Source organism: Paroedura picta, chromosome 1, assembly GCF_049243985.1.
Source record: "Paroedura picta isolate Pp20150507F chromosome 1, Ppicta_v3.0, whole genome shotgun sequence".
Classification (NCBI taxonomy): Eukaryota; Metazoa; Chordata; class Lepidosauria; order Squamata; family Gekkonidae; genus Paroedura; species Paroedura picta.
This window is the reverse complement of record NC_135369.1, coordinates 82,533,555-82,560,376: the sequence shown is the minus strand read 5'-3', so window position 1 is coordinate 82,560,376 and position 26,822 is coordinate 82,533,555. Positions and strand designations below refer to the sequence as shown.

At 41.8% G+C, this 26,822-nt stretch overlaps 1 long non-coding RNA gene across 1 annotated transcript in view; it reads left to right on the top strand.

The window, feature by feature from the left end:
• Positions 1-1,677: 1,677 nt before the first annotated feature.
• LOC143839520 (uncharacterized) overlaps positions 1,678-26,822 on the top strand; it is a 48,738-nt gene continuing 23,593 nt past the window's right edge. Inside the window, exons 1-2 of the long non-coding RNA XR_013231753.1 lie at positions 1,678-1,728; positions 4,670-4,744. This is a non-coding gene — a long non-coding RNA (uncharacterized LOC143839520). The remainder of the gene's footprint in view (positions 1,729-4,669; positions 4,745-26,822) is intronic.

Below are 26,822 nucleotides of genomic sequence, written 5' to 3'. Positions count from 1 at the left end.
AGGCAGGGGATGAGGCCAGTGTGATTGCTCCTTCTCTCCCTCTGCATACATTCAGCAAAGGTACAGAGAAGTCATGTGTACTGGGCTGCACAGTACATGCATCCACAGTAACTTGAAAACAAGCCTTTTTGATGTGGAACATATCTCCTGGCAGAGCCTCTTGTGGCGCAGAGTGGTAAGGCAGCCGTCTGACAGCTTTGCCCATGAGGCTGGGAGTTCAATCCCAGCAGCCGGCTCAAGGTTGACTCAGCCTTCCGTCCTTCCGAGGTCGGTAAAATGAGTACCCAGCTTGCTGGGGGGTAAATGGTAATGACTGGGGAAGGCACTGGCAAACCACCCCGTATTGAGTCTGCCAAGAAAATGCTAGAGGGCGTCACCCCAAGGGTCAGACATGACTCGGTGCTTGCACAGGGGATACCTTTACCTTTTATCTACTGGCACGGTCTCTAAAATGGAAATGATAACAGATATTGATGGGAGCTGAATGAGTTAACAGAATGCACAGATACTGGCAGCCAGTTTGCATACGTGAGTGAAACCCTCAAGTCAGCAGGGATTAAGATCTGTGGATAGCTCTGGTCAGTGTGTATTTTTCTGGGCAGACACAGAGGTCACAGTCTAGCTATACAAAGTGTGCAAGCAAAATGTACTGAATAAAGACTGGGGTGAGGAGATGCCTCGGAGAGAAGATTCCTTTTTCTCTAGATACCTGTGTCGTGTAAGTTCTTTCATTCCTACAGATATGAGGTTCATTGTCTGACCTCAAGGAGTACACCAGTAGATGGCCCGCAGCAGCGGTGGTGGCACTAGAGCAGTGACGCCCAGCACTGAGCCCTGCTAGCTACTTTGGTGCTGCCAGTGCCACCAGCCTTCCAAGGTTGGTCCTACCCTCCAGAGAGCAGGACCGGCCTAGGAAGATGCCCGGCGGTGGCAGAGCCAGAGCAATGAGCAGGTCTCAGTGCTGGGCCTTGCTGCTCTGGTGCTGAGACATCAGTCCTTGGAGGCTGGTTCTGCCCACCAGAGATCAGGACCAGCTTCAGAAGAAGCTTGGCAGTAGCAGTGTCACCAGAGCAACAAGTGGGGCTCAGTGGTCTCACTCAAGAGAGTGGGACAAGCATCAGAAGGTGGGAGACAAGCTGGCGGCCACAGAGCAGTCAGGCTCAGCACTGAGCCCTGCTCAGTGTTCTGCCGTAGTGCTGCCAGTCTTCCCAGGCCAGTCCTGCCCTCAGGAGAGGAGGACCAGCCTTGGAAGAGGGGAGCTGCAGCCAGCAGTGGCAGAGCAGTGATGATCAGCAGTGAGCCTTGCTAGATGGTCTGCCACAATGCTGCTGCAGCCCCAAAGGAGTGGCTCTCCTGCTGCAAAAGGTAAAGACGTGGAAGAAGAAGAAGAGTTGGTTCTTGTATGCCACTTTTCTCTACCTGAAGGAGTCTCAAAGCAGTTTACAGTCGCCTTCCCTTTCCTCTCCCCACAACAGACACTCTGTGAGGTGGGTGAGGCTGGGAGAGCCCTGATACCACTGTTGGTCAGAACAGCTTTATCAGCACCGTGGCAAGCCCAATGGCACCCATCTGGCAGCATGTGCGGTTGAACCCGGTTTGCCAGATTAGAAGTCTGCACTCCTAACCACTACACCAAACTGGCTCTAGAAGAGAAGGGGGAGTAGAGGGAAGCAGTCTGTCTGGGTGTGTGTGCCTGAGAAAGGGAGCGGGAGGTACCACAAAGAAGAGGTAAGGGGGAGAGCCAAGGGGGGAGTGGGAGTGGAAGGAGTCTGTGTGTGTGAGTCTGAGAGAGAGGGCGGGGGGAAGGACCAGCAAGTAGAGGTAAGGGGGGGAGGTACAGTGTGTGTGTGTGTGGGGGGGGGAGAAGTATGTGTCTGAGTATGTGTGTGTCCATGACAGAGAGGGTGGGGGATAGAACCAGGAGTCAAAGAGCAGGTATGTGTTCCACATACCCTCTGGTAGCTGGACTCTCACTAGATGTTTTGTCTAATACCAGCAGTGAGGTAAATTGAATAAGAGTCCTTGCTCACATCTGGGCACAAGTAAAGGTAAGATGTCATACCAGCAATCCAGCAACTTGAATCCTGGGTGATAAAGTTAGAGGAAATATCCTGTAATTAATTCAGGTCTAAACTCAGTAACTCCAATATCTGGTTAATACAGTACATTTCTTTGTCATCTTTTCTTTTTATAATGACAATATTTCAGTTTTGTGGGAACTGAAACAGCCAATGCTGAATATTTTCAATCTGACATGTATGAGTTTTGGGTTTTTTTTTCAAATGTGAAAAATGTTGAATTCATCCCTACTCCTGAGATACTTCTTCTGTCTTAGAGTCTCATCAGTGATGACTGAGGCGTATTTTTTAAAAGATTGTGAAAGTACTGGATAGATTATTTTTCTCTAGCACGTCCTAAAGGGCAAAGTTTTTTATTGACATGTTAAATATCATATCTCAGTGGAGCGTTTAGAGGTACACCACATGGAAAGACTGGGAAAAATTCAAATGATTTCGCCGTGTGTACGTTAATGTGAAAATTAAACCTAGGAATGTCTTTAATTCATGTATAGAAACAATTCTGAACTGTGACATGTAGTTTGAAAGTGCTAGCTCTCAATTTCAAAACCATTATCAGATTAAGGGCTACTGGAAAACATTCTAATAATTCTTCCCTGACAACTTTGAAAATATCTCTCCCACCACCCTTCTACCCTGCATTCTGACCAACTGCTTACATTGATGCTCAACAGCTATTATTTATTTTTATGTATTGAACTTATTTATTATTATCCTTATAGGCCACCACTCCTGATATGCAACTCACACCCTCTCCTCAACAGATAACTTGGGGTCATTCACAAGAAACACAAATGAAGCATTAAAACTTAAATGGATAATAAAAACTACACATGCAAATAGATATAATAACCAGCTTCAAATTAAAATTCAACCAGTTATCAGCTCTGGAGCTCCGGACAGCCAGACAGCTCACCCGTTCTTTTGGTTCATTAAATGATACGCAAAACAAAGCTGCCTTGCATGCCCTGCAGAATCCTAATAGTTCCTGCAAGACACAAAGCTCTTTGGGGAACTGGTTCCAGAGGGTGGGGGCAGACACCGAGGAAGCCCTTGACCTAGTAGTGGGTGATAAACGGACTGTGGATCAGGCCCTTGCAGTAGACCCCATGATGAAGATGGAAAGGGGTGAGAAGGTGGTCTGGAAGGTACAAGGGTCCCAGACCATTTAAAGCTGTATAGGTCAAAACCAACTATTATCATTATAGTCATATATGTAGTAGTATATTAACTGGGCACCACTTGAATAGATAGTATAACCTTTGAATTTTGGAATCTCAGAATTACCTTGGACTGAATTATGGGTGGGATTTACTTCAGCTGGACAAGTCTATTGCTGATGAAGTTATCTTCCAATTTCTGTCTCTCACACACTGTGTGGCATCATGCTAGCATTAAGAATTGTTACTTGTTACAGAGCCTTACAATAAATACCATCCACATAGCAGAAAATCCAATGGTCATAACATTCCGTGCCCAATTCTAATACAATATTGTGCTCCATCCTGCCAGGATGCTTTCTAAATGCCAACCACCCAGCAGGGTATTTACAATCAGATGTTGTCTATAATGCTTCAGATTAATTCATGGGGAGAACTGCATATTGTACATTTCAAGGAATGCTTTTCAGAATTATAATGCTCTTTGTGTGTGTAGCTCCATCTGTAGTTTCTCTTGGAACAATGATCTCAAAATCTCACAGTCATCATACTAGTGTGTCCGTTGTTATGCCCGTAGTACAGCAGCAGCAGATGCTCAGGAACAGCAGCAGGGCCACAACATACCAGCATTTGATATAAACAAGACCTAACACTTCATCGGCCTGCATTTTGTTGTGTGGCATCCAATGCAAGACTGATAGATATTCAGTTATTGTACTTTGTGAGCAGATTATATTTTACCCAAGAACTACATAATTTAACTGGATCATTCGTGGGACCAAACCTTATATAATTAATACTATCAAAAGTATTGGCTACACTGAAAAACCCTAGCAGGTATGTGACATATATTTAATGATAATTCTGGTGTTTTTTTTTTCTTTTAAAGTTTACAAATTTTCAATGCTGTCCAACTTTATTTATGAAAGAAAATGTGTGGAAAGCAACAAACTTTGACACCTGTTTAAATAAAAATAACGGATATAACGGTGATGAGTAGGGGTGAGCATGAACTGGCTCCCAAACTAAAGTTCATGATTAATTTTGGCTGAGTCATAAACTGAAGTCCATGGCAGGTCAATCAGTGTGAACTTAGCATGAACTTACATGTGGTTTATGGTGGTGGACTTTGATGGTGGTGGAAACACCAATAGTGACCCTTCAAAGCCCTGTGGATTTGTTGTGTATAATTTTCAGGGAGGTCCACTCTATAGACCTTGAGCTTGTGACTGACATTTCCCACAAAAGCATTTTCTAGGGTCAAAGTCTTTGGGTTGCCATGACTCAGACCCCCCAAATTCAATCAGAATGTAACTTGGCAGGCATGTAGAGGAGCATCAAGGGGAGGTCCCCTGCCAGGTTCAGGTCTCTAGCTATCACAGGGTTCATTCTATACACTCCTGAACTTCCACTTGTCATTTTCCCATAAAGCACTTTCCTGGAGGCACCTTCTGTGGGTGGTTGTGACTTGGACCCTGCAAATCCAATCTTCACCAATCTTGGAATGTAAGTAGAGATGAGTCAGTTAACCATACCATGCATCACAAAACTCACCAATAAAATCAGTTCATTTGGCTGATAAAAGTTCGTGATGATTTGTGGCTTATGAACCAGGCATGCCACAAACCACAAACTGATACAAACTGTATTGTCCCATTTCATTCTCATACCTAGTGATGAGATCCCTGTATGACACTGCAGGAGCTTGGCTGCTATATTTTGAACCAGCTGAAATTTCCAAAGCATTAGAAATGGTCTTAAATATCTAAATGGAATTTGAAGGGAGAATCTTTTAGCCCCAAATGTTAATGTGTCTGTAATTCTTTGTTGACTCAGTAGGAGGTTTTTCTCTCAAATCATCATTAGTTGCAGCATTGCTCTGATCTGAAAGGCTGTGGTATAAACTGGGTCTAGATCTCCCTGAGATGGTCATTGTTTCCCATGGAATACTGAGGGGTGGTGGAGTAGTATCCAGTTTTGCCACTTCAGAAACAAGCTTCTTCATGAAACCTAGCAGTCTTAGCTATGGGACAAGTAAGGCTGTCCTGCAGACCCCTTGAATACTGTGCAGGTGCCCCAGCTGCCTTTGCCCTCTCAGCCACAGGCACAACAGCAACTCAAGAGGCAACCATGAGGAAAAGACTAAGGGGTTTTCCGCACCGGGATCCTTGTAGCAAATTGTTTGCTGAACGAAAAATCGCCATTTAAAATAGTGCAATTCATCATTATGCATACCTGACTTTGTAGTGGAATCCAGTTGCGTTTCTATCGTTTCCCACAAGCTTCCGGTCTCAGCAAAAATCGCTAGACAGGAAGCGCTATTACCAAGCTCGTCCCGCCCCTGACCGTCAAGCAGCCAATGGGCAGCCGTTAGCATGCTCCCAAACAGCCCCTTTCCCTTTAAGAAAGGTTTTTTTTTTAAAAAAAACACACCCATTGCAATGAATATGTGTTGATTCGTTGCAACGGAGAGACCCATCAGCTGGCAGGTGTGTTTGAGCTGTCGTTTCATCGTTGCCACGCTCCCCCCAAGTGAAAAAAAAAATCCCCCCCCCCTCACGGGCCCGATTTTCGGCCGAAAACAGTGTAAAAAATAAAGGGAAAATACATCAGCAAACGGGCTTGTCTGTTGTTTGTGCTTAGTGAATAAACAGCTCTGAGGAGGGACTGAAGCCGGGGAAGCCTCTAAACAGGCTTGCTGGTGGGTTGAACTTCGCTCGCTCGGAGAAAAAAAATGGCGATCGCTTCGCCGGAAGATCAGAGGAGAGAGCCAGGGGGAGGGACTTTGTAGAAACCACAACAATGGTAACGCACAGAACTTTCCCGCTAGTGTTGCAGATTGGTTGCAGGAGTGTAGCGCTTTCCGGAGGGTGAATCCACTTTTGGGGATTTCCCTGAAAGCGCTACAAGGAAGTGCTTTTTGCGGATCGGTTTCAGGTGTGTGGCAGATTGTCAATGACGTTGTGCATAATGGCAAATCAGTAGCGTTTTCAATTGGCAACCATTGTGCGATTTTGAAGGTGTGCGAAAAGCCCCTAAGACATCCCTGAGTGCTATGTAGGTACCCTGTTCTCCCTTTCTGCTGTTGTCACAATCATAGTAGTGACTTGAAAGGCAAGGAACAGAGGTTGGCTGGGGGGGGGGGCAGTCCCCAAACCACAATCAGCCCCCCTGCCTTGCCCAATGAGTAGAGGCAGAGGGGGTATGGCACCCATCCACTCACTCATCTGCTTAGCCCACCAGCTCCAGCCAAGCAGCTGGCTGGTTGCTGAGTAGACAGGCAGGCACAACACCTCTCCCGCCGCATCCCAGTCCTAATACATGAGAGGAAGAGAGAGTTCACACTTGTACAGCCAGCCACTCTTGTTGTCGGTCCATCTGGCATTCCAGCCTGCAGCTGCATAGGAGGAAGGAAGCATCCAGGTAGCATCCATCACACCCTCCTTTTCCCCAACAGTCCGTATAGAAGCTGTCCTCATGATATATGCCACCTGCCACTACCAAAGCAGCAAAGAAGTCACAGGTATGTGATAGGAATAATGGGGGGAGGAGTCACACCCCTGACTTTTGCCCAGGGCTTCACAATCATAAAGTCTCCCTAGAATTATAGAATCATAGAATTGGAAGGGGTCATACAGACCGTCTAGTCCAACCCCCTGCTAAAGCATCCAAGATATCTGTCCAGCTGCTGCTTGAAGACTTCTTCATGAAGTCTAAGGGGGAGCTCACCTCTCCCTTAAGCAGTCAATTCTATGGCTGAACTACTCTGACTGTGAAATTGCTGTCTTTAAGTATTTGCAAGGTTCCTGTTGGCAGCAGAGGTTAGGACCCACACTAACGGGTTTATGTGCGGAACAGTATCCACTAGATATTGTGTGTGTGTGTGTGTGTGTGTGTGTGTGGGGATTTCACAGAGTAGTTCAGCAGTTAAATTGGCTGCCTAAGGAGGTGTTGAGCTCCCCCTCACTGGCAGTCTTCATGCAGCGGCTAGACAGATACTTATCCTGGATGCTTTAGGCTAATCCTGCATAGAGCATGTATGATTTGATGATTCTGTGATCATGTCAAAAGCCTTACTGAAATCTCTATGGCGGGCTGCTGCCCTGTGGCCCATGCTGGTCTGTCATTAGTTAAAGCATATTAAGGTTCTTAAAGTGGAGTAGCTTTTTGAATGTATATCAATGCTGTTCAGCATGTGTGTATACATATGGCAAATCACAAGTCATCCTGTCAGCTATGATTTGATGTGTATACACAGACACACAGACACATAGAGAGAGATCAAATCATAGCTGACTTAAGATGACTCCATAGGATGTTCAAGGCAAGAGATTTGCAGAGGTGATTTGCCATTGTTTACCTCTGTTAGCGACCCATCTTTCCTTGTTGTTATCCCATCCCAATACTATCTAGGGCCAACCCTGTTTAGTTTCTAATGTCTTATGAAGTCAGGGTATTCTTGGGGGGAAAGCCAGATTTAAAAGTAATTGACTGGTTGCAAAACTAGTGATTGAAAAGTAGGAGTAGTGGTAAGTTTGGAGTCTTTATTTTGTAAAAATGGATGGATTAATCATTTCCATTCCAGTGACCAAAACAATTTGTTCAGCATTTAGTACATGGTGTCAAAATACATTATGTCAAGATACGTATGTAAACATTTATCTAAATATATGTCCTGTTCAGTTCTACTCAGTACTGCATTTCAAAATTGTTGACTTGAAGCTGTGCCCTGACATTACAAAGTAAGAATCCTTGGCTCTGGGATGACTGCTGTGTTTCAAAAGAAATAATATTTCCTCTCTAAACCTTCATACATTTTCTTATTTCCACAATGCAAGTGAGAGAGGAATTGCTTTTTTGTAAATGAAATTAACCAAACTGCAGATATGTTTATAACTACTGAAATATACAGTGGAGCTTTGTAACAATCAAATTATAAGAGGATGATATTTAACAATTCTCCTTTAATGCTAGAAACCATTACCTTCCCCAAGCCCATCCATCATTGTTCTACTATAAAATCAAACCCAAAACTCCCTTATGCTTCACTCTCTTATTCAAATTCTTGGGTGGGTCTTTGAGTAAATAAGCTGAGGAAAAGAACTATGCTCATGCACAAGACTGTCTCCAATGTGATGTCACATTGTAGCTGTCTAAAGTACATGTCTACTGGCACAGTTTGATGGATGCATGTTGCTAATTGGAGTGCCTAAGCAAGCAGGATGGGTGCTGGCCTTGTCCTTTATCAATATCATTTATGTATTAGAACACTTGCATCCTGCATTCCTTATGGCTCATGGAAGCTCCTGCAAGATCATTTCCTGAGGTCCACAGTGATGGAAACAAAGCAAAGTCTTTGGGAATTTTTTTGACTTCCCAAAAAGAGCACCAAGCAACAAAGTAAAACTGAAATTGTTTTTGCCATACTGACACACATCACATCTTACATATGTGTACAATGAACTTGCTTACGGGGGAATTACTTATGACTTACGGCTCTGTTCCCTACCTTATACACACTAGACATACTTTCTGAAAGCATAAACACATACAAACCATGCATATATAGAATCTGTAGATGCAACTGGGGATTTTTTGGGTGGTGTTCCTGATCTCCCACACAGAATTTAGGTAAATACACGTGTAAGCTCTTCCAGAGGGTATGCAGAACATGAATAAGAGCAAGATCCCAGCAGGATCAGGGTCCACAAGAGTGAGTGGTCCAGGTGAGAATCCCAGTTCACATACAGTTATGTACTTTAAAGATTCATTGGAAATCTAGTGGAAAACATTCAAACATGTTCTACTCCAAACTCAACAACTGAAATCTCTTTTTCAAACTAGACCAGATAGCAATGGCTGCATTCAAAAGTTTGTTAGACATTTAGAAATTGAATTGGAAAAGAATTGTGTTGCTTGAGGGAATGGGGAGAAAGCAACAGCTGTTATTCATCAAAATAAGCTACAGGCTGACAATCTAAAAGGAGATTCTTTTCAGCTGTGCTGTCAGTGAGCTACATGTGCTTAGAGATAACCTGATGAGGCAGGGAGAAATCATCAAAGCCAAATCATCATAGACTCTCATATCAGGTGTGGGAAAGAATTTTGACTCTACTAATTTAGTTACCTAGGCTGACATGGTAAATGAAACAAGCATGTCCACATCTGCTTGCTTTGGCTTAAGATGTATGTGGTATAGCTGGTTGCCAGTGAGAAGTTAATCAGATTAAATTGGCTTAAGCCCAACTATGTCAGCAGCATCACTGCACATTATGCTGGTCCTTTGATGCATTAAAAAGTCTTCAAACACCATTGGAGAAGGACACTTTCAATTCAGGTTGTAGTACTCAGTAGGGGAGGTTGTTGACCTTTTCCTCCTAAGCAGTTTCCCTGATAAAAACTGACTTTCCATTTTATATCCCTCCTGGGGGGGGGGGATAGGGGTTTCAAACAAGAGAAGAATTAATCCCCCATCACCACATCAGGCCTTTCACTGCTGCTATTAAAGCTGATCTTTACTGGGGGGAGGGAAAAGGAATCAAATCATATATAACAACCTCATGTGCAGTTAGACGAGATTTATCTGAGAAATCTATGGAATAAGTCAACTTAGGCTACAATCCTCAGTGCACTAAGTCAGTAGGAAACCTAAGAAACACTGTGAAAAGTAAATTTGGAGTAATTATGAATCAGTTTGAGTTAGTTTCATTTGCAGATGAAAATGTGCTCCATGAGTAATAGGTAAGGTGAATGCACAAGGCTGGAAGAGAATAGGTACATTTTTTTTAATCTGAGGAGAAAAGGAGGGGTTCTATATGCATGGCTATGTCCATGTGCCCTTATATGTGAACACTGTCAAACACCTGAGTATTCCTCCTGTTCTTACAAGCCTCTTTTCTTGAAAGTCCTTCTCCTAATGAAGGCACAATCCAGGAGACTAAACTAAATATCAGATCTCACCACTAAGCCATTACTGGCAAGTATTGGAAGACCTGCCCAGGGTAGAAATGAGACTTGTCCATGGGAGTTTTAGTTTCTTTTGTTTGTATTATTAATTCCAAAAGGGACTGTTTCATTATTGTTCCACATACTTTCATTTGCTATTGTTAATTATGTTATTGGTTTGTTCATTCTGTTTTGTTCTTATTTTCCATTGCTTTAATTGGAAGACATCCCTTTTCAGTTCTTGGTCTTCATAGTGTTCCATCCAAATTGTACAAAACTCATCTGTCATAATCACTAAGGACACCAACATGGCCAAATTTCAGGTGTATAGATGAGCACACCTTGCTTTTAGAGGCAATGAAAGTTGTCCACAGTCAACATTAAAGGCTATGAGAAAATTGATAGGAAAGATTACAAACAGTACCCCAAACAGAAGAGTTGGTTTTTCTACATGCATAACTTATTTCTACTCTTTTTAGCAGTCTGCACATGATTAAAAAATTAGGATTTTATGTGAGGTTGCTGTCATAGTTGATGGCATGGCATGGCCTTTCTTGGTGTAGTGCCAGCTTGGTATAGTGGTTAAGAGTGGAGGCCTTTAATTTGGAGAACTGGTTTGATTTCCCACTCATAGAATAATAAAGCAGGAAGGGGCTTCCAGGGTCATCTAGTCCAACCCCCCACATAATGCAGCAAACTCACAACTACCTATCCACCCACAGTGACCTCAATCCCATGCCCAAATGATGCCCCCAAAACCAATTATCAATTCACCTAACAATAATAGGAACCATACAGCATTTTACTGACTGAAAAAACCCTGGCTCTGGTTGTGGCCAGGCATACTTCTCTGGATCCAGGAATGACCAACAAATTGGAACCCACAGAGCGCAAAACCCTGTTGGGGACATAGGGCAACAAGTGGTCCCTCAGATACATGGGTCCCAGACCACGAAGAGCCTTAAAGGTCAAAACCAAAAACCTGATCCAGGCCACAACTGGCATCCAATGCAGCTGCCTCAGTACAGGCTGGATGTGGACCCTCCAAAGTGTTCTTGTGAGGACCTAGCAGCTGCATTTTGCACCATCTGCAATTTCCAGGTCAGAGACAAGGGCAGGCCCGTGTAGAGCAAATCACACAAATCAGTTCTGGAGGAGACTGTCACGTGGATCACCATGGTTAGATGTTCAGGGGACAGGTAGGGTGCTAGTAGCTAAGCCTGAGAAAGATGGAAGAATGCCTGGTAAATGTTCTTGACCTGAGATTTCAGAATTGAGATAAGATGTTAGGAGGAGGCAGAGGGAGACTTAAACAGGCAAGGAGCAATATGAACAATGGTGAGGCCAGCCAAGGGCTTGGGATCCTAGTGATTTGGGGAAGATGGAATTATGGCTGTGGGAGGAGGTGGTGGAAATGAAGAATCACGAGATACTGTAAGGCTCACACTCCTCTGTCCCATCCAAAGAGATGCCAGTGCTGGGGTAAGGAACAATATCCCTTCTCTGACATTGGTGTTCTGCAATACCAGGTCAACAAATAAAATCTCAACCCTGCATGATTTTCTTGTGGAGAAAGATGTGTACCTGGCTTGGCTCATGGAAGGGTGATACAATCACCCTAGGACAACTAGCTCCACCTGGGTTTTCAGTCCTTCACCAGTCCTGGACAAGGGGATGGAGATGAAAATTCTAGTCCGGGAGTGTTTCTCCTTCCACGTGCTCCCCATTTGACTGATCCCAGAAACTGAATGTGAGTGCCTCATGTGAGGCACAGTGGAGAGTTTGGCCATCTGCTTTATGTACTGACAGCCTACCACCCCAGCAGATGCCATGCCAAACTTCTTGGAGTTGGTTGCTGGTGGGCTGTGCAGTTATCCAGGTTATTAATTCTGGGGGAACTTCAATGTCAGAGAAGGGAATGTTTTAGGATGCTTTGGGCTGATCCTGCGTTGAGCAGGGAGTTGGGCTAGATGGCCTGTATGGCCCCTTATAACTCTATGATTCTAATGTCCATGCAGAGGCAACTGACTCTCACAGAGTTTGGACCTGCTGTCAGTCATGGCAACACTAGGAGAGATCACTGATAAGGTGTATGATATATAAACTATGAAATGGCCATTATACAGGCATTCCTAAAAATGGAAGCTCTAATCAGAGCAATCTACTTGAGAAGCAGACCCCCTACCAATGCCCAGTCTTTGATCAGTGGATCATGCTGTGAGGGACATTGATATGGATAGGGTATATGGCATTTAAAGATCTATAAATTAGCAGGTAGCTACATTTGTAACATTGCTTTTTATGCTGAACAGATGCTATTTTAGGCTGAGCAGATGCTTTGATTATGCTGTATCATAAGTTACTTCCCTTCCTTCTCTGTCTGATCTAGCAGTAGCATTTCCTTTTGTGATCACATACAATGGTATCTTTCACCACTGTTTTGTTCTATTTACAGATAAAGATATATTTATTGCCATGCCTTTTTTTCAAAAGCTTGCCTGTTGAAACAAACTGAAATAATATTAAAAATATAAAAGAGGGCACAAGAGTTTGTGAAATAATTATACAATCTGCTTGGTGAGGAACTGCACAAAGATAAATGGCTGATACATCTGATAGTTTGCAGAAATATGAAAAAAAACAAGCACATCATAATCATGGTCTGACCCAATAATGAAAAATAATGACTTCACAATCCAAAAATTAGTGGCAGTAGGTACCTGCTTACCCTCAAGCAGATTTTTATTTTTGAAATCACCTCTTGCCTGAAGCATCAGCTCTTCAGGACAGCAGGCCATTTAATTTCAGGGAGACCTTTACCTTGCTGCCTTGTTTTGAGAGTGTCGGGGTTGTGACACAAACAAGCTGTACCTGCCAAGATTTCAATCCTTTCTCCTCCTTAGGTGATCACTATAGCTCAGAGGGATGAATCACAAGGTATTAACATGCCAGCCATACGTTACAGCAAAATGTTATTTATTTCCTGTCTAGTTTCTGAATACTCATGGCCAATAGCAAATATATATGATGTGATATCTGAGGAAGGAAGCTTTGCTTCTCAAAAGCTTATACCCTGAAATTTCCCTGGTTTCTAAAGTGACTCTTGACTAAAATGTAGAAGATATTTATTTGAAAGTGTATAATTCTTGATAGACATCTGATATTTAAACATTATGAGCTTTAAAATCAATCGATCAGCACTTGCTCGGGGTTCCTGGCCCCAAAGAAGTAAGACCAGCGCCTTTTTCAGCCTGGTAGAATGCTCTCCCTGCTGTGATTATGGCCCTCTGGACCAGTTTCAGATTGCTGTTCTGCCGGGACTATGGCTGAGACTAGGAAATCAATGAACATTGACAAAATGCTGGCCTCCCTTGTTAAGAATTCTGTCCATGTCAACCCACCCAGTATAAATAGGAGGTGGTCTCAGGAAAGTAATTTTTACCTATTTTTGACTTAAATTATATATTAACTATTTTAAACATGTAAAGTTTATGATTTTGTATATTTTTGTGTTTTGCTGTCACCTGTCCTGAGCTATATGGGAAAGGTGAGTTAAAAAAATAAACCTTTATTATTATAAGATTATTATGATTTATCTTCTCAATGTACTAAAAAGTATTTGAGATCTGGCAAATTATTATTTGATAGATAACAATGTACTCCATTAAGAAGTATCTGATATTCTAGATCTAATAAGAGCTAGATTTGAGGCCCAGTAGCACCTTGAAGTTGGCAACGATTTTCGGAGCTTTCAAAAGTCATTGCTCCCTTCATCAGATAGCAGATGTAATTAATTACTCACTATTTGATCCTCTATATGTGCCATTACTTATATGATGCTTGATAATTAAATCAGTAGTTGGTAGTCAATGATTGTTGTTGTTGTTGTTGTTATGTGCGAAGTCGTGTCCGACCAATCACGACCCCATGGACAATGATCCTCCAGGCCTTCCTGTCCTCTACCATTCCCTGGAGTCCATTTAAGTTTGCACCTACTGCTTCAGTGACTCCATCCAGCCACCTCATTCTCTGTCGTCCCCTTCTTCTTTTGCCCTCGATCGCTCCCAGCATTAGGCTCTTCTCCAGGGAGTCCTTCCTTCTCATGAGGTGGCCAAAATATTTGAGTTTCATCTTCAGGATCTGGCCTTCTAAAGAGCAGTCAGGGCTGATCTCCTCTAAGACTGACCGGTTTGTTCGCCTTGCAGTCCAAGGGACTCGCAAGAGTCTTCTCCAGCACCAGAGTTCAAAAGCCTCAATTCTTTGACGCTCGGCCTTCCTTATGGTCCAACTTTCGCAGCCATACATTGCAACTGGGAAGACCATAGCTTTGACTAAACGCACTTTTGTTGGCAGGGTGATGTCTCTGCTTTTTAGGATGCTGTCTAGATTTGCCATAGCTTTCCTCCCCAGGAGCAAGCGTCTTTTAATTTCTTTGCTGCAGTCCCCATCTGCAGTGATCTTGGAGCCCAGGAAAATAAAATCTGTCACTATCTCCATTTCTTCCCCTTCTATTTGCCAGGAATTGAGAGGGCCGGATGCCATGATCTTTGTTTTCTTGATGTTGAGTTTCAAGCCAACTTTTGCACTCTCCTCCTTCACCCGCATCAACAGGCTCTTTAGTTCCTCTTCACTTTCTGCCATTAGAGTAGTATCATCTGCATATCTGAGGTTGTTGATATTCCTCCCTGCAATCTTGATCCCAATTTGTGACTCCTCTAATCCCGCATTTCTCATGATGTGCTCTGCATACAAGTTAAATAGGCAAGGCGACAGTATACAGCCTTGCCGAACTCCTTTCTCAATTTTGAACCAGTCAGTGATTCCATGTTCAGTTCTCACTGTTGCTTCTTGACCTGCATATAAATTTCTCAAGAGACAAATAAGATGCTCTGGTATTCCCATCTCTTTAAGAACTTGCCACAATTTGTTGTGTTCCACACAATCAAAGGCTTTAGCATAGTCAATGAAGCAGAAGTAGACGTTCTTCTGGTACTCCCTAGCTTTCTCCATGATCCAGCGTATGTTGGCAATTTGATCTCTAGTTCCTCTGCCTCTTCGAAATCCTGCCTGTACTCTGGAAGTTCTCGGTCCACATATTGCTGGAGCCTAGCTTGTAGGATTTTGAGCATAACTTTGCTAGCATGAGAAATTAGTGCAATGGTGCGGTAGTTTGAACATTCTTTGGCATTGCCCTTCTTTGGGATTGGAATGTAAACTGACCTTTTCCAATCCTGTGGCCATTGTTGAGTTTTCCAAATTTGCTGGCATATTGAGTGTAGCACTTTTACTGCATCGTCCTTTAAGATTTTGAATAGTTCAACTGGAATGCTGTCACCACCACTAGCTTTATTGTTACTCAGACTTCCTAAGGCCCATTTGACTTCACATTCCAGGATGTCTGGCTCCAGGTCAGTAACTACCCCATTGTGGTCATCAGGGATGTTAAGCTCGCTCTTGTATAGTTCTTCTGTATAATTTTGCCACCTTTGTTTAATCTCTTCTGCTTCTGTGAGGTCCCTACCATTTTGGTCCCTTATCATACCCATCTTTGCATGAAACGTTCTCTTCATATCTCCAATTTTCTTGAAAAGATCTCTGGTCCTCCCGATTCTATTGTTTTCTTCTATTTGTTTGCACTGTTCATTTAAGAAGGCATTCTTATCTCTTCTAGCTTTTCTCTGGAATTCTGCATTCAGTTGGGTGTATCTTTCTCTTTCTCCCTTGCCTTTCACTTCCCTTCTCTCCTTAGCTATTTGTAAAGCTTCCTCAGACAGCCATTTTGATTTCTTGCATTTCTTTTTCTTTGGGATGGTTTTAGTTGCTACCTCTTGTACAATGTTGCGAACCTCCGTCCATAGTTCTTCAGGCACTCTGTCTATCAGATCTAATTCCTTAAATCTATTTGTCACCTCCACTGTGTATTCGTCGGGGATATGATTTAGTTCATACCTGAGTGGCCTAGTGCTTTTCCCTACTTTCTTCAATTTAAGCCTAAATTTTGCAACAAGAAGCTCATGATCTGAACCACAATCAGCTCCTGGTCTTGTTTTTATTGACTGGATAGAACTTTTCCATCTTTGGCTACAGAGCACATAGTCAATCTGATTTCTGTGTTGACCGTCTGGTGATGTCCATGTGTAGAGTCGTCTCTTGGGTTGCTGGAAAAGAGTGTTTGCTATGACCATTGTATTCTCTTGACAAAATTCTACCAGCCTGTGCCCTGCTTCATTTTGTACTCCAAGGCCAAACTTGCCTGTTATCCCGGTTATCTTTTGGCTTCCTACTTTAGCATTCCAATCCCCCATGATGATAAGCACATCATTTTTGGGCGTTACTTCTAGAAGGTGTTGTAGGGCTTCATAGAACTGATCAACTTCATCCTCTTCAGCAGCAGTGGTTGGGGCGTAGACCTGGATCACTGTGATGTTGAATGGTTTGCCTTGGATTCGAACTGAGATCATTCTGTCATTTTGGGGATTGTATCCCAAGACTGCTTTTCCTACTCTCTTATTGATTATGAAGGCTACTCCATTTCTTCTGCGAGATTCTTGTCCACAGTAGTATACCTGATGGTCATCTGAATTAAATTCACCCATTCCTGTCCATTTTAGTTCACTGATTCCTAAAATGTCAATGTTCAGTCTTGTCATTTCTTGTTTGACCACGTCCAGCTTGCCTTGATTCATGGATCTGACGTTCCAGGTTCCTATGGAATAAAAATCTTTACAGCATCGGACTGTCTTTTCGCCACCAGTTACTTCCACAACTGAGCGTCCTTTCGGCTTTGGCCCAGCCGCTTCATTCATTCTGGCGCTACTCGTACTAGCCGTCTGCTCATCCCCAGTAGCATATTGGACACCTTCCGACCTGAGGGGCTCATCTTCCAGCGTCATATCGTTATGCCTATTGGAACTGTCCATAGAGTTTTCATGGCAAAGATACTGGAGTGGTTTGCCATTGCCTTCTCCAGTGGATCACCTTTTGTCAGAGCTCTCAGCTATGACCTGTCCGTCTTGGGTGGCCCTGCACGGTATAGCTCATAGCTTCACTGAACTACGCAAGCCCCCTTGCCACAACAAGGCAGCGATCCTTGAAGGGGGCAATGATTGTTAGCAGTGTGAAAAACAGTACTTTGGTGTAACAACAGTGGTCAGTTAAATAATTGGTAATATGCAGAACAATCTTCTATCAGTACTTCAATAAAATGAAATACATAGATGGCATATTTTTACCCTAATTGCATGATGAGGCCCGTAGAATATTAGTATAAACAGAAATAGGGGTTAAAAAAAAAGAGTATGCCCCTCCTCTGGGCACAAAAAAGGCCAGCAAATACATTACTTTAGTTTTTAGTTGTTTTTGGTTAACCCCAAATGTTTCTTTCCTGACTATAGTAAAATGTGCAAAACTGCAAACCACTCTCTCCTACTACAAATGATTGCTCTTAGACTAAGGACTGGGAAGCCAAGTGGAGAGGTCACCCAAAGTCAGGATGGTTACCTGAAGGACCAACTCTCTGAGTATGTTGCAGTCTGCAAGTTCCAGTTTACTGGTTGTCCCCAGCCTCTGGGAAGTGGGATTGGCTTCGGCCTTGTGGAATGAGTTGCTAAGCAAGAGCTGGAGTCTATCGAAGTTGACACATTTCTGAAGGTCTTGCAAGACAGCACACTTCCACCAGGCATATGGTTGAGGCCAATCTAAAGCACAAATTAGCATCAGTCATCCTCTTCTTCCTGACACCCCCCCCCCCACTATTGGAAAATGGTTTTAACATCCCTGCCAGAATTGGACTAAAGGAGCACTTGATTGGGTTTTTTAGCTGAAATTTTAATTTATTAATCTGAAATTGTTTTAGATTTTGTATATGTTTTTTATTGTTGTTAGACTCTCCAAGCCTGTTCCCAGGGAGGAGCAGCCAATAAATCCAGATAATAAATAATTAATAAATAAACAATAAAGGCAGAATAACAAATTATGATGGAACAATAAAGTTGGGACATAAAGCTGAGAAAATGGAGGGAAAAAGAGAAAATGGGGTCAAGGGAGAATCCATTGCAAGACTTAATAGCATGTATATACTTTATCCAAAGTCATACAAATGAGCAAACTAACCTACTTAACCCTAGGTACATCTACAGGTCCTGTCCCCCCCCCCCTCGACTGAGAGATCAAACCTGCTGAGGGAGTGTCAAAGTTATTGTTGAAGTGCTGTTCTAGTTGTTCTAGTTGGTGTGTTGTTGTTATTGTTACACTGATTTTGATAGTGTTCTATGTAAAGGTTCCAAAATGTTTTATGTAAGTCGTAGGGAAGGGTGGTATAAAAATCTAAATAAACAAACAAATAAATAAATAATATTTCAGATGAAAGTGTTTCTCAGATCTACTGAGATCCTTTAAACTAGAGATACCAAGGCTCTTCTACATAAAAACTGTGAAATATCCTTTTCTTAAAAATCCACCTATCTCTAGACTTTGCAGGATGGGCTGGGATAGGGTCTGGCCCTTGTGCTATTAGCTATAGGAGCACAAAAGCACGCACATTGACATGCTAGGTCTTTGGATGTACCTTTCCATTAGGAAATATTATATTTACACTGGTCTAATTCAAAAACAGCTGCATATAAATAAATTATGTCTAGAGAACAGACAAATACTAAATAATGTTATGGTTATTGCTTTCCCAGAAGATGTAGAAGAGGTAATCCAATTGTTTTCTTAGATAAGGCACTTAGGGAGCTTCTGCAATTTGCCTTTCAGAGTTCTATAGGGAAATCAAAAACTGAACATACAGAAATAGCCAGTAGAGCAAAAGCCTGCACAAATACAACGCTCTCTGTAGGAGAGAGGGGAGTAATCCACTGTGTATTATAACATTCTTTAAATAAAGGATGTCACTGAAGTTCATAATCACCTTATTTTGAATACAAATTTGTCTAGCTCATATTGCTTGACTACATTATACATCAAGCATCATTCTTTTCTCTGGCTTAGAATATAAAGTGAGGCTCTGCAGATGTCCAATCTGTGTTCAGGAGACCGGACTGCTGATATGCAAATGATTTTTATCTTAGAACACTCATAGTGACCAGATCAACCGAGTAGCCTTTGACTTATTGTGTAGTTCATCCTTCTCTCTTTCTACCAGCTGTTCTCTGAATATTGAATGTGGTTGTTATCCTCATTTATATTTTCAAAAGCCTTATTTTGTTCATTTATATCCACCCTTTATCAGAGGTTCATGGTGGATTACAGAAGATTTAAAATATAAATCTTCTTAATGAGGAACATAGGTGGTTATGGAATTGAAGGGGGCATATGGAGTGCTTAGAGGGTTTATCTAGGGGTGGATTTTAAAACAGGGATGTCAGTATCTTGGTGTTTTCCCAACCTTATCCATAGATCTGGCAAAACAGCTCCATCTTACAGGCCCTGCAGAACTGGTTAAGGTCCCACAGGGCCATAATCTCATTGGGTAGAAGAAGAAGAGTTGGTTCTTATATTCCACTTTTCTCAACCCAAGGGAGTCTCAAAGTGGCTTACAGTCACCTTCCTTTCCTCTCCCCACAACAGACACTTGGGAGGTAGGTGAGGCTGAGAGAGCCCTGATATCATTGCTTGGTCAGAACAGCTTTATCAGTGCTGTGGCAAGCCCAAGGTCACCTAGCTGGCTGTATGTGTAGGAGCGCAGAATCGAACCTGGCTCGCTAGATTAGAAGTTAGAAGTTTGCACTCCTAACCACTACACCAGACCAAACTGGCTCTAGACTCGCTTGAAGCCAATTTCACCTCTTTGAGGCCAGGAATCCTTAGTAAGTTCTGGTTGATAAATCTTAGCACTCTGGCAAATGTAATGGAAGAGCTGATCCCACGGATGTGAGGATCCAAGACCATTTAGTCCTTTGAATATCAGTACCAAAACCATGAACCTGATCCAGTCTTCTATTGGGAGTCAATGCAGTTGGGAGAGCAGTAGTCAAATGTATGCTCTCCATTGGGTCCCAGTAAGGATCCAAGCAACCACATTCCAGACTACTTGGAGTTTCCAGAACTATTTCAAGGGTAGCCCTGTGTATTGTTCCTAGATATGGTCCCAGTGTACATCAGATGTGAAAAGGAGACTACAACTAACAATGGAGAAAAAACAGATGACCCTCTGGAATCTCCAGTGCAAGTTTTATATACAATCACACAAGCAACATGACCCACCATGGAAAACCACCCTAGTGTGGAAGCAGCCCAAGGCTGGCACTGCCCAAGCACCCCAAAAGACACTGAACTCCCAGAATGCAGAATAGTCTGTATGCTGATCTGTTTTGATCGCTAGACCTTACATATGCCTTACAATGGTTTTACAGCTGCTTGTTCTAGTACTTGTAGACTGGTACTAATCAGTGGCCAATCCAATGTGCTACTGGCATATGGACAATCCCATAAGCAGCAGCCTTTGCTTAGCAATGCCTAGGAATAGATCCTTAGAAATTGGCTGTGCAGTAATACTTAAATATCCTGCCTACCCTGTGTTCACAAAAAGAGCTTTATATGTGATTATTCATAGGCTTATACAAAAATAAGTACCAAGGGACTAATTACAGTATAATTAGAACGATTCAGAGATCTATGCATTAGATCTCTATTTTGTTGAGGCTAACAAAGCATTAAGTCAGTGTTCAGAAGAGTCTCCATGGGAGAGACATGTGGATTTAAATTAATGTTAAGTAGGGATGTGAAGAGCTTGATGCTCTGTTGGTTGCCATTTTAGCCTGCTAATTGTTTAGTTTGTTTTCCGATCATCACTATTTTCCCCATGGATTTATTGAAAGTGGCAGTGCTGTAGAAATCTGAGGAACATGAAGATAAAGTTGTTCATTGTAGCAACATAGTTCAGCATTGGGAGAAAGGCTGGAAGAATCTCATTTTCCCATGTACTGAGAAGTATTTGAAAAGTTTTTTTTTTTGCAATTAACTTTCCCATTATATCCAGTAAGCCCAGGTTGTATGCCAGTTTTTACAGAAGCAGCTGTAGTATCTCAAATAATCATTTCCGATAATTTCCCTGTGAAAAGAAACACAAGAGAACAAAGTTTATAGTCTCCCCATAGGTTTTATCTTGCATTATTATTTCCATATTAGAAGCTGAAATAATAGCATATGACCAAAATTAGAGATATGGACAATCAAAAAGAACAAACAACACCTACGAGGAATGTAACATTTCACTTAAATCCCAAGGTAATTCAGAGATTACCATTTTGTTTTCAAAGTATATTTTCAGCACATGAAGCTGCCTTATCCTATACCAGTCTATCAAGATCAGTATTCTCTATTCAGACTGGCAAGGCTGTCCAGAGTCTCCAAAGGTCTTTCACATCAGCTTCTACCTGATAGTTTTAATTGAAGATGCTCCATCACTGAGTCAAAATCTCTCCTAGTAACTGGTAGGATCAGGAACCATGCAAAGCAAAACCAAAAACAGGGAAACTGAAGCCCAACCTAACCAGAAAAGTTAGGAACCCAAAGGTTGAGCTGCATTATTTTTAATTTTACAAATATTAATTAAAGTGCACTAATTCAACATTAAAAACATGGTCATAATTTTAAAACAACATATTTCTAACTGCACATGAAATAGACAGAGTGGACCAAACATGTTCCGATCCCAAGGGGTCTTCCTCAGTGGTCAAATTATTGTGAGGAATGCACTTACATATAAAATCAAAATCAAAAGGCTTGCTAGGTAGCAAAGAAAAATCTGTTAGGTCCTGCTCCAGCTAGTCTTTCTAAGGTATCTGATTTGGAGCCCACCTTCTAAAATATGTACTTTCTGAGGCCACCATTTTCAGCTTTTGCCCAGCTCCAAATCAAAAGTGCATTCCCAAGGATTCAGAAAATCCAGATACGATGCCTTATCTTCTGCTGTACTAGAGGGTAAATGTAGGAGGATGCCCTGGGAGGAACACTTATGTATATATGGAGATGGAAATGTTGAGATGGTGAAACACGTAATTTTTGAATGTCATCTGTATAAACAAATCCGTGAATCTTTCGTTATCTCTGTCTGCCTAGAAACACCTGGGATAGACAGAATGTTTGATTTAGCTAGAATGGTAGAGGATAAGAACCCAAGACTACATTTAAAGGGGCTAAGTTTGGTTGCCTAGCAATGAAGCGTTGGAAACAATGGCTAAAATACTACTATACTCCCCATACTTCGGTAATATATTTTGCTAATTGTTTTCAAATCACAACATTATTCTTGAATTGAATTTAATGTGTCAACTAACTCCCACTGAATTTGATGCATGTGCCTTGAGCAAGCAGGATTATTCATTTCCATCTCCTTTACTCATGGACTAAGAAACAGAACTGCAAAGTATGGATATATTATTACAGCCTATTTATTTTATTTATTTTTGTGCTTCTATTCTCCTCTTCCCCAAAGGGTGGATCACAGCTTTAAAAAAAAAACATACATTGAAAACTAATTTCCCAAATGCCACATAATTAACAAAAAGGAGGAGTATGGTGGGTGGCATAATAAACCCCAAGATATAGATTGGGTCGGTAGAGTTAAATAGGATTTTGATAGGTGACTTCATAGTGTTTTCAAATCATGAGACATTCAGAGGTAGTTTATCATTGCCTGTCTCTGTACTACAATACTTTGTGAGTTCCCTTCCAAGTCTGACCCTATTTAGTTCCTGAGATCTGACCAGGAGTTTATCTAATCTGAAATATCAGCTGTCGTTGTGACAATCATGACAACCTCAAGTACAGCACAGATGATATTTCAATCACCTCTCTGTGCAGAGACACACACTCTTGGATGATGCCATAAGATATACCTTACTAAGAGCCCTATATGTCCTTTATATAAAGCATGTTTCTTTGGCCATTGTGGTGTAGTGGATAAGAGCATCAGACTCTAATCTGGGAAACCAGGTTTGATTCCCCACTTCTTCACATAGAAGCCTGCTGGGTGACCTTGGGCCAATTACAGTTTTCTCAGAACTCTCTCAGCCCCATCTACCTCATAAGGTGCCTGTTGTGAGAAGAGGAACGGAAGGCTATTGTAAGCTGTTTTGAGAGACCTTAAGGTAGATAAAAGCAGAGTATAAAAACCTACTCTTTTTCTTCTCCTCTACATGGTCAAATGAAAAGTTTGAAAACATATGAGTTTTTCCTGTAGGATCAGAAACCAAAGTTGAGCTTGTCAGAATTTCCAGTGGCTGGAAATTTTTTCCCTTGTGGCACTCCTGACTTTTGACGTAAATATGAAATATCACTGATCAAACTGGAGATACATACATAAGTTAATATGTGACAATTGGAAAACATTGCCAGTGCTTTTCAGATGCATTTTAGGGTGCCCAAAACTATGTCATAGGGAAAGGACTACATAGCATCCCAGTGTGGGGGAAGGCATTTTCAGTGAGTGTGACCAAATGATGAAGCATCCCCATTATGGTGAAACTCCAATGTCACTGTGTACAAATTAAAATGTGAGGGGAAATAAAATGTACAAAACAGAATACATTTCAATGTTTCTTTTAATGTGCTACAGCTTGAATACTATCCTCTATATAATGTCATGGGTTTGATTTATGTTCAGTGCTTTTTTGTATGGTGAAATCCATGACTGCTGTTGAAATTCTTCTTCACCTTAGTAAGATACCTAACTGGATATGTGAATTCACAATTCAAGGAAGTTTTAGTAGGGTTTCCCCTCAGTAACTCCTGGTCAAAGGATTTGTGAATGTAAGATTTTCTTTAAAAAGCGATATTACATTGTGTTAAAAGATCTTTTGACATTTCTTGAATTTAATGAGATTATAAAGTGTTATACTGATATCTGTAATAGCCTTTGTTTTAAAAAAAACCTTGCAATGACTGCATTCTGACATAACATGTGATAAAAGTTTGATATCACAAAAGATGCCAACTAATTTAAAGCTATCCAACTTCATCTCCCTCCCTCTTTTACACCAAGTTTGTCTTAAAGTGAAACAGAGGTTAACAAGCATCAATTAGTCTTTGAGTTGATATCTTAATCCTGCAGTAGCTGTGCAGCTGTAACTCAATTACAGCCGTAAATTATCCAATGTGTGTCAGATTGTTTACCATTAAAGTCTATTAAACAGACTCCACAAAGATGGACCTGTCCAAATCTTCATAGAGCCATCTGATGTTTCAACTTGTCCTCTTGTAACAAGGTGAAGATGCCTTCTCCTGAGCATTTAACTGTAGGGAGTAATTACTTCATAAGATCTCAGAACTCTTTAAGCGACATCACCACTTCTTGTACTCAAATTGTACAATCTCATATAAGCACGGTGGTGTTACTTGAATTGGTCGTGTCAGGAGACACATGCCAATTTTGGGGAATGGCTAGAGAAGTCAGGTAACTTTAAAAGATCAAAATGCCTATGTATACCAGATAATTGCACCCTAGGAACTTGAGGTAAATGACAGATATATAAGGGTAAAATAAGCAGTCTTTATTTATAGAAAATGAAATAAAAAGATGGAAAGGAAAAGAGTGTCAATAGAAGGATAATTACCAGTTCCTGAAGAGGGGGAGCTGCTAGCAAAAAGGGAAAGATATGGGCTTTGGATTGTACGCTGTGAGGAAAGAAAGTATATCTGTTAGGCTTTATGAAAACATTGTTCTTCATACTGTTCTGTATTGACTCAGCCGCTTTGGCTTCACTGCCCATGGAAGTCAATGGTACCATAGACTATAATGGGAATATCAACCTCTTCCGGGGGATGCCTCTCCTGGGGCCTGGGGGGTGGGAGTTTGAGGTACAACCTCCAAACTTTCAGGGTAGCTCCAGGAGGCTCTTTCCTGACTCTCCTCTGCATTTCAAACTGTTTGGTCTAAGGGGTCCACGTCTAGGAGCTCCTGAAGAGGGTGCTCCCATTCCTCCATTATATCCAATGGAATCAACTCCATATTTGAAATTATTCCAAAGATCTGGAAGTATAAAATTCAGTTTCAGATATATTCATAAGTATTTTGCATGTAGCATTATTCAGTGACTTCAAATATTTTCCAGTCCAAATTATGCATCCCTAACTATTATGGAGCATTGTGATCTAGGTTATATCTGCACTGCTTTTTTACTCCTGTGTTGCTTTACTTATGGTACTATTGCCTGCACTTCAACTTGGTTTGTTCCTTTTATTGCCAATTTTTGCAGCCTGATACCTATTACCTAAGCTGGGTCCATTATGAAGACTTTCTAAAGGTTATCTCTGGTTCTTCCAATCACCTTGCCTGACTGTGGAATCTCTGACACAGAATACAATTTAGTCTCTTGTCTCATATGCTGACAACTCTCCATAATTGCAAGTCTGATTCAAGTACTCGATGTCAGTCACAATACCTTTCAGAAGTCCCTTTCTCTTGGTACAGAGTGTTCTTCAAACTTTTTTCATTACCGTATCATAATAATATGCCTCTATTTATGAGGCCCAGGAAGCTGTTGTATACAGCTAGAATCCACTTCATTGCATTATTTGAAAAGATGGCCATCTTCGATGGATCTATTTCTGTAGCTCAACAGTCGAACAAGCCCAGCTTAAAACTTTGGTTAAATTTCTACCAGAATTCAGCTGCAGTGCTGGACTTCAGGTACTCTCAAATGTCTATTTGCCCTCTTTTATTCAGATCTTTCTGTGGCACAGTTAAGGAGCCCCATGATCAAGCAGGATCTCTTTTTTAAGCTACTCTCACACTGCAATCTTTACTGTACCAGCTTTTTTTACATAAAACTTTCCAGAACTCAGGAAAGAACTCAGTGGATTGTTTGTCATCATCTATAACTTTTTCAGTATCCTGGACTTTAAACAATTTAAATATCTGCTGTTGTTGTTAATATCAACAACAATAAACCACTTTCAGTAGGCTCAGGGCAAGTAACATCAATCATAAATACATTTAAAATACATAAATACTTTACATTAAAACATCTCCAACTAACCCTCCCACCACACATTAAAATATTACACATCAAACATTTGATGTTTTATCGTTAATAGTAGGATATCCTTGTTTGGAGAGATGCATCTTTTCCGAATGTTCAGGTGGATTTTAAGTTTTTCTGAGTTCTTCTAGGGAGGCTGATAGGTATTATAGATGTTACCCTCCTGGCCTCAACCCGGGCAACTGGGATGTACGCCTGGCATCGACCAGGGCCAGGGCCTTTTCGGTCCCCCCAAACTGGTGGAATGAGCTCCTGGAAGAGCTAAGGGCCCTGCCGGAGTTACCAGCTTTCTGCAAGGCCTGCAAGACGGAGCTCTTCCGCCAGGCATATGGTTGAGGCTGGGGCAGAGTCCTGGGGGAGGGATTTTCCAACTGGTTCCCAAATTCATCTCGGCCCTGGCTCTCATTACATTAAATTAACGCCCGGAGCATGGGCAATAAGAAGGAAGAGCTGCTCCATTATCTTCCCCACAACAGAGGTCAGACCCACTGGTCTATAGTTTCCCGGGACATCCTTCCTCCCTTTTTTGAAGATTGGAATAACTCTCTTCTAGATTTCTGGGACATCTCCAGTCCTTAAAGAGGTCCCGAAGATGATGGACAAGGGTTCTGCAAGTTCTCTGGAAAGTTCTTTGAGCACCCTCAGGTACATTT